Here is a 9,135-nt window from a genome sequence, read left to right as displayed (position 1 = left end):
AGCTGGGCCCTGCCAGGGAGTGGAGAGCTCACGGTCCTCCCTTCCTTCCCCTCCACCTTCCCCTCCTCCCTGTTTCTTTTCTTCCCTCAGCCACTATTTACCAGGAAGAGCACTGGGCCTGGAGATTCAGGAAAGTGCCCACCCTGAAAGAGCTCTGCTTGGGGGAGCTGAGTGACAGGGTCAGGGAAGAGTACAAGGGCTGGACTGTGGGAGCTGTGGCCACACCACAGAGGGTCAGAAGTTGCCGGCCATTTCAGTTGGGTCTTAGCATCCAATAGCTCTGGAGACCAATGGGATATTGGGTATTGCGGGCTCAGGGAAGAGTTTGGGGTGCTCTGGAGATTTAGGGGCTATAAAGCACCCCATTTCTGGATAACTTCTCTGGAAATCAAACTCGTGCCATGGAGAAGAGCATCCAGCTAGTGCTGTTGTGGAGGGGCTGGGACGCCTGTAAGGCTACCCAATCCACTTTCTTTAATGTCATTGAAGATCCATTCTGAAATTTCTATTTTTAAAAGTATCCAAAGCGTCTCTACAGGGTGTGCTTCTTTCCCTGGGTGATTATCAGGGCGGGCTCCACCACACCCTGCTGGGTTGGTCCCAGATGGGAGATGCCAAGATCTGAAGGGTAGGCAGCCAGGCAGGACAAGGACTGCAAGCTGTGGGTGCAGGAAGGGGAGGGGGCTAGGTGATCCCTGCTGCCCCAGGGACTTTGCTTTAGCTGTTCTTTCTGCCTGCCTCCTTGTCACTCATATTTCAGCATAAATGGCAGTCCCTCAGGAGGTCGACCAAACCCTCCAATAAGAGCTGTCACCTTGTCACACTCTATCATAGGACCCAACCTAACTCCCTGCAGAGCATCTAACATTCTGATGTTTTTCTTGTTTCTTTCCATCTCCTTCACCTCCCTAGAACCTGAGCTTCATGACAGCTGGATGTTGTCTGTCCTAACAGCTCACTTATTATCCCAGCACCCAAAATTCCTTTTTGTACGGTGGATGGACAGCACGCAGATGCCTTTTGTTCCCATTTCTGGGCCTCTCACTTCTCAAGGAGCCTGTGCAACTGGGAATGATGGGAAGTCCTGCTGTGCAGCTGTGGGCCCAGAGGGGGTTCAGGGGCTGAGTGACCGGGGAGTCGGAGGAGTCGCTGCCTGGGAAAGAATTCCCTGCTCCAGTGGCCCCAAGGCTGAAATTTGGCTGAGTGGGAGCTGCTGAGTGCTGGTCTTTTAACAGAGGATAGTGCTCCTGAACTGCAGAACTGCCAGGTGTGCACCCTCACCTGGGGACATCTGGGAAGGTGGAATGAAACAGGCGGAGGAGATTCGGACCATATCACTGGAGGTTGGGTTGGATGGATTTTGATATCACTTCCTCTTCTGAGATTCAGTGGTTCCGAATGCTGTTTCCAAAGATGAGTGCAAAGATCCTGGTTCTACTGGTTCTTAAGACCAAGCCAACTGCCCATTTGCAGTCAATATAGTATTTCCTGATATTTTTCTTCTATTTTGTGATTCATGGATGCTGTTGGGCTATAATGGCATTTCGTTCCTACAGAAACATATAAAAGTCTGCATAAATAGTTTTTGTTTACAAAACAATATGGATTCTATCGCATTTTTTTCCTGAATGTGTATATAAGCTTGAAATGCATGAAATAGAACACTACACGTTGAAATATAAACAGTAGTCATTTTTAGGATGTGAGATGATGAAGGATTTCCTTTGTTTGTGTGTGTTTTCTAATTTTTCTTTGATAAACATGTACTTCTATTGTTTAAAAAAAAAAACCCAAAACAAAACAAAAACCCCTAAATTATGAATAACTTAGGTGCATTTATTTACCTCCAGAGGTATGTATCAGAGCTGGCTCTTTCTGCCTCATGAGACTAATTACATGGATCTTTCTCCAACTGTAATGACTGTCATATTAAACCAAATGAATCATTGACATCATGTTGGTAGCATGACATTGGTCATGACGGGAATATCTACACCACAGAAATCAACAGATGTCATAAATCAGGGCTTTTTTTCCTCTCCCCTCTAAGAAAACTGGTTGTTAAATATTTCCCAGTATACCACTATTTATATCCTGAACCAGGCAATACAAAATATTCAGGCAGTAGAAAAGAATGGGAAACAGTTTGCAAAAAAATCTGTAAATAACCCATAAAAACAAATTTTCAAGCTTTATATAACCCACAGAGCTTTATAATCTGTGTTTTTTTTCCCTCCACATACATTAAGGTTGTATGTCACAGATAAAACACTGCAGGTTTTGTGTTAGGTAAACTATGTAATCTTTTCAGTTGGGCTGAAGTCGAATCAGCTTTGAGAATACGCAGATGCCTATAAAAGCCATTTAAAGCTGGAATTCTCCTACTCAATTTCAAATCTGCAAGGGAACTTTATGAAGATTGCCTATTTGTATAAGAGGGTTTTAATTGTTTTTCGGGATGAATCGGTTGTGCAGTTTTGACTTTGCTTTGACAGCACCCCCTGAGTTATTGCCCTCGGACAGGAGGGTATCAGAAGGGAGGAAAGCAAGAGGAAAGACCTGGATAAGGCTGGGATGTGAGGAGGGGGCAGCAGACAACCTCCACCCAGGAGCTCACTGCTTTCAGGCCCTGATGCAAACCAAGTGAATATTTCAAATTCAAAGACGTCCAACTGCAAACAATCCCAGTAACTGAGAAGAGAACACTGGATCTGGCACATTAGGTTACTGTATGAAATTTAGGATGAAAAGTTGGGGAGAAGTAATCAAGGCCATGGCATGTGTTCCTCAGCCAACCCCGAGCGTCAGCACGCCCATGTGACTGCTGGCTGTGTCATGTGGTCAGGTGACCTGCCATTCCCACAGACTCCTTGTCCAGGTGAGGTGGATAACGCCAGTCCCATCCCTATCCTTGTCATTCCTTGTTATTTATGACGGTAGCAGGGATACCAGGATGGATGTTCATGTTGAGTACTTTCAAAAACGACTTTGCTATTTTTATGTTTCTGCTGGTTAGACTGCTGTGGTTTGGATCTTAATGTCCCCCCAAATCTTATGGGTCGAAGGCTTGGTGTCCAGTGCAACAATGTTCAGAGGTGGGCCTTTGGAGTGATGGGGTCTTGAGGGCTCTGATCTCATGAATGGATTAATCCACTACGGATTCATAGCTTACTAGGCCAGTGGGAGGTAGTGGATCCTAAGGAGGTGGGACCTAGCAGGAGGAAGCAGGTCACTCACTGAGGTTGTGCCCCTGGAGGTTATGTTTTATCCCAGGCCCCTTTCTGTCTTTTTGCTCTTGGCTGTCATGAGGTAAGCAGCTTTCCTCTGCCATGTGCCTCCATCACAGCATTCTGAGTCACCATAGGCCCAGAAACAACTGAGCCAAGTGACTATAGACTGAAACCATGAGCCTAAATAAATCTTTCCTCCTTCAAGTTAATTTTCTCAGGTACTTTGTCACAGGGGCGGAGAGACAAACACAGACTTCCAGAGAAACAGCCATTGACCTTATTTTAGAAAGTAATTAAGTCCATTTAGTGTGGCTATAACGAAATACCTGACACTGGGTACTTTATAAGGAAAAATAGATTTATTTTGGCTCATAGATTTGGAGGATGAAATGTCCAAGCTCAGGTAGGCTAGTGGGACGTAGTGGATTAATCCACTATGGTAAGGTGTTATGCTGTGTGATAACATGGCAAATGGGTCATGGGGGAAGCGTGTCCACGGAGCTGTGCCTGTGGGAAAGATTAAACTCGTGGGGTGGACTTACTTTGCGACCAGCCACCACTCTTTTAGTAATTAAGCTAATCCAAGAGACCTAAGCCGCTCCCTTGAGATGCACATCAATCCCTTCTGAGAGTGGCTCCCTCATGAACCATTACCTTAAACTGGGTCCCACTGCTTGAAGGTCCCATCACCTCTCAATGCCATTACATTGGGGGAAAATCTTCCCCAGCACATGTGCTTTGAGACACAGACCATATCCAAACCACATCAAAAAGTATCACAGAGACTTCTCTCACCCAACCTGAGAAAAGGCTCAAACTTCTTTGCCTTTGAGTTGAATTGTTGAATTTACACACTCAGTAAATATTTTTGGTTGAACGGAAGATATAAGAATGAGCAAGACGTGCTGTCTCTGTCCGTGTGGAACTTACAGTCCATGGTACACTGGGTTGAATGGTGTCCCCAGAAGAGTCTTCTTAATACCCATGAGTGTGATTTTGTTTAGAACGAGGGTCTTCTGAGATGTAATCAAGCTAAGGATCTTGAGAGGAGATCACCCTGGGCCCTAAATCCAATGACTTGTTCTTGGAAGAAAAGACAGGAGAAGAGGGACAGACCCAGAGGCAGAGGGGAGAAGGCTATGTGAAGATGCAGGCAGGGACTGGACTAATGCGGCCACAGGCCTGCTGACCACCTAAGCTAAGGTGGGGAGGGATGGTGGATTCAGACCTCTGGCCTCCAGAACCCTGGAAACAAATGCCTGTTGCTTTAAGTCACTCTGTGTGAGGTCCTCTGTTACAGCCGTGGGGAAGCAGGGCAAGAGGGTAAAAATGAAACACTAATTACTTATAAATGAGAGTCTGGAAGGGGACACACAGGAGCCTGTGGGCATCGTCGTCACAGTGAGGTCCTCAGTGTCCTCTCCAGTTCTTGATGAATACAAATAAAGAAAACAGATCCTCACACATCATTGTGGCTGGTTTGGTAAAAGACTTTTGGGAAATAAAAGGGATCTTTGGTAGAGACATAGTTGGGAGCAGTTGGAGGAGAGCTTCTTAAGGATCCCTCCTGCTGCGAGGACAGAGATTTCCCAGGCCACAGAGGGGACTGGACGGTGAGGCTTGGCAAACAAGAGCCAGGGTTGTGTCTAACCGTGGGCTTCATCCCGAGCCTGGCTCCACTTACTGCTTTTAAGTAAGGTAAGTCTTGAGGTTGGGCCTCCTGGTTCCCATTCGGTCCCTGAGGTCAAGAAATGAACCAGAGCTCCAGGGGCTCCAGTCAGTCCCAGAGTCTTTCAGGGCCTGGACTCCTGAGGGGCCCACCCGAGGCACAGGAAGATGGGGCAGGACTCAGGGTAGTGTCCAGCTCTGTACCTGGACTCAGTTGTACTCTGGGGCTGTTGGAGAAGGCAAGGGCGGCAGGCACGGCTCTTTGGAGAGCTTCTTAAGGATCCCTCCTTAAGAAGACAGGACAGACTGGAGCCCAGCCCACCATCACAGAGAAAGTCCTGGGCCCACTGTGGCCACAGAGGGGTGGGATGAGCAGGGATCTTTAACACACCCAGACTCTCCTCTTCCTGTGGATTTTCTCTTCCCTTTCTCACTCTGGGTGCCCAGATCAGCTTCCTGAGTGGCCTTGGAGGGCTGAGCTGGGTGAGTTCATGAAGGCACCAGGCTAGATACACTGGGTGGAACCTCATGCAGAGCAGTGAAGAGGGAAGGCAAAGGGAGCAGAGGCTCCATCCCAGGGGGGGTGGGGGGCGTGGCCTTGATCTTGACCTTGATCTTGGCACCACCTTTGAATAAACTCAAAGACAAACTATGACATGACAAACTATGAGAAGAAGGGTCAAGGTGTTTTTGTTTGAATTAAGAAAGCTCACCCGAGTTCCCTCTTGAGCAAACCCTCTTGAGTGGTTCCTTGCTTGGGAAAAGGAGACCTCTTCCTCTAAGGCTACGCGTCGAGGGTTGTAAGAGTCAAAACCACCTCGGGCCTGGTGAGCACAGTAAAAATGCCACAGGGGGAGGTGGTCGTGGTTGTATGTGTGTGTGTGTCTCCGCATGGGCTCCTTGTCCCTGTGAGTGTGTGTGGCGCTTGCCTCCAGGGGCTTCAGGACCTGGCCAGAGATGGTGGGCCTGTTTCTCGTGTGCAGTCCTGGGTGGAGGCTGACCAGCTTCATTGGGGCTGTGCGGCTTCCTTCTGTGGGTTTTCCATGAGGCAAAGGGGATTTCCTGTCAGGAACCACCATGGTATCTGTGGACCCAGGGGGAGGGGATTGTGAAACAGTCCTTTATCTCTCCCCGAACACAATGCTGGCCCCTTGTTCTTTGGGCTGACTATGGAAAAAAAAAAAAGTTCTTTTTAAGAATGCACTTTTAGACCAGAGAGTTGTTTTTGTATGTGTTATAATTATGGCAGGGAAGTGGATAGAGCAACTGGGAAAGAGAGGGGGAAGGAAACAAAGAAAAATAACTAAAATGATAGCCCTGAAAAAGACCACAGAGAGCTTCAAATCCATAGGTTTGCCCAAACTTGTATGACTTGTGGCATCAGAAATGATTTTAAGACAGGCAAAGAGAAGAGTGGAGAAGGTGGCCTTCCTCTGAGAGGCAGAAATATCCAGGCCGAGCTTAGGCACATGATTTTGTTTGTAATGGGTTCATTGTTTCCCTCTGTTCTCAGCAAGGGAAAGCAGCTTTACACTCAGAGCAATTTCACTCCCAGCAATGATATAAAGTGTCCGTTTAAAACACACCTAGGTGGGGAAGTTCAGATTAAAGAGATCAAGTAGATGATACATTTGGAATGAAACACTGTGATGTGGTATTCAGATGAGTGAACTTTTAAAGACACGGATGTAGGATGTAACACAAACCTCTCATATTACTGAGGAGCAGACCGAGGTCACAGAGGGATGGGTTTGACCAGCGTCTTTCAAGAGAGAAGAACATGGTAGAGACACGTGGCGGGGAACTGGAGAGAGCCAAGATGGTGGAGCCTCCCATCTCCCAGGCCTGGTTGGTAGATGGCCCCGTCCTGGACACTCCTGTGGGTGAGGACTCAGCCCGAGATGGGGCACCAGCAGGTGCCTCTGGTCCTTGCTCAGGGTTGGGGGAGAAATTATGACCCACACCAGAGGCGAGTCTGGCCCCAGCCACAGAAGGGACTTTCTGAAGGTACAGTTACAAATCTTGTGTTTCATTTCAACAAAGCTTTCCGAAAATTCCCTGAGATCTCACAACTTCTGTTTTTGCTTATCATGAAAAGTATTAGGGCCACTATTTTGTCCATGACCTATATAAATTTGTAGTCCACCCAAGGGGAGGCAGAGAAGCAGGGAGACTTGCAGGGGTTGGAGCTCTGTGGTCTGAAGGAAGGAAAGAGGGAGAGGTCCAGGAAAGGAAGACACTGGAGATCACCTTGAGCCCAGCAGGATCTTAGATAAATGTCTGGGAAATCTCAGCAGCAGACAGGTCATCTGGTAAACCTGCACAAGCCCTGGAGCCAGGAGCTTGGACTAAGTGCCTCTGGAAGTCTCTCTAGAATGAAGGTTCTTGAGTGGGTGCACTAGAGTGAGGGATTTTCCCCGGGGTCAGCCCGTCTCACTACACCTAATTTCCCTGGGGGCTTCCTTTGCATACAGGAGTATAGAGCTCAGGGCTGGTGAAGACCTCTCTGTGGGGAGCAAGAACCATAAATGGCACCAAAAACTGGATGGTTGAGGTCCTGCCCAGGCCTGGGGAAGCATGTCTGAGTGCAGAGGTCTGTTGGGGACAACCAGATCATTTGTGGATTACAGAGCCACTTAGGCTGTGAGGCTGGCTTCACTGTCTGAAACTCTGAGACTGGGATCTCAGTGAGGTACAAGGACTCTCAGGGGCACCCTGAAGGACCGGCATGGGAAGGAGCAATGACCATGCTGATGACTTGGGATCTTCAGGGGACATGAGATATGTCTGGGGTCAGCATTTCCCAAGCCCACTCCTAGATTAACGTCTCTGAGGACAGAGTATCTTCTGGCCAAGGGGGTGGGGATAGGAACAGGGCTGAGCAGAGGGTGGGTGAGTCTGTTAGCCTGGGGGCCTGGATGAGGCCGAGGGTGGCTTCTTGGAGGCACCAGAGCGGTCAGTGTGCGGAAGGTTCTGGACTACAATACTCTCAGGTATCATCCCTTTTCAGGGTCTTAACTGAGCTTTAAGTTCCTGGAAAAATTCCCTTAGTGGTGGTTGGTTATACAATTCACCATTTCAATAGATTCCAAACATTTTAACGGTGCAACATTTTTTAAAACTCAAATCATGTGCAGAGGAGCTGGAAAGAAGTAGTTAGGGATTAGTGTAAACATATTCATAATGTCAGATTGATAACATGAATTTAGATGAAGCTGGCATCCCTGGCCTTTCCAAGGAAAATTGCTAAACAAAGTTAGGTAAGCTCAAGACCTTAGCTTCTCACCCCGTGGTGAGGCACGGATGAGCTACCCGTGGGAGGAGGTGTGCTTAATTGCAGCCATTCTCAGTGACCATGGGGCACTGTGACTTCTGTTTTGTGGCTATTATCTGAAGCCCTCTTTTGTTATCTCTGTCTACAGCATCTGGACATGTAAGCCCCATCTGTTCCCATCACAGTCCCGTGGCAAGGCCATGCAGGTGCTGAGGGTCACTGTCAATCTCTCGGGGATGTCTGCTAAACACCCTCCAAGCTTCTCAAAGTAGATTTTAAGATTACCTAGCCTGTGAGTTTAGGTCAGACCATTCCAACCCTGACCTTGAAATTCATTGAAAATATCTCTTTGCAAGAATTTTCTTGTGATGCAGTAATAAATGAAAACTTTATTATACTTATGAACACAAGTTAATGAATGGGAGCAACGTGGTATTTTGGAGAATACATGGAATTAAAATTTGGAATACTGCAGGATGATCACAGGTTCCCACCAGTCACTGTGTCCCTGACTTGGCTCCAATGCTCCTTGACTGCAAGAAGAGGAGGGTGTCTTGTGGGGGAGATGTTGTGATGCAGGACCCTCTGTGGAATTGGGGGTTAGTTTCTTGGGTCCTTGTCACCATAGCCACCCACTCAGCTCCAGGCCTCCCAAGCCAAGGGAAGCATCAACCATTCCCTTAGCCTGAGATGATGCTATTGAGCCACTTCCAGGGAAGGTCACTTCTAAACTTCTAAAGTGAACACACAGCTAAGGCAGGAAGGAGTTTCTCCCTGGGCCCTGGTGATTGGGACCTCATGGGACCAGCGGAAAAATGTCAAGGATGCCTCTCTGAGAGAGATCTGACTGCGTACATGCTGAGCAAATCTTGTCTTGTTGCTATGGATGGAGAGTTAGGATGATCAGAAAACTTTAGGTGTGTGCCTGTAATCCCAGTGACCCAGAGGCTGAGGCAGGAGGAT

The sequence above is a fragment of the Marmota flaviventris genome, chromosome 12, assembly GCF_047511675.1.
Source record: "Marmota flaviventris isolate mMarFla1 chromosome 12, mMarFla1.hap1, whole genome shotgun sequence".
NCBI classification, from domain to species: domain Eukaryota; kingdom Metazoa; phylum Chordata; class Mammalia; order Rodentia; family Sciuridae; genus Marmota; species Marmota flaviventris.
The sequence above is the reverse complement of the archived record's forward strand: the minus strand, read 5'-3'. Positions refer to the sequence as shown.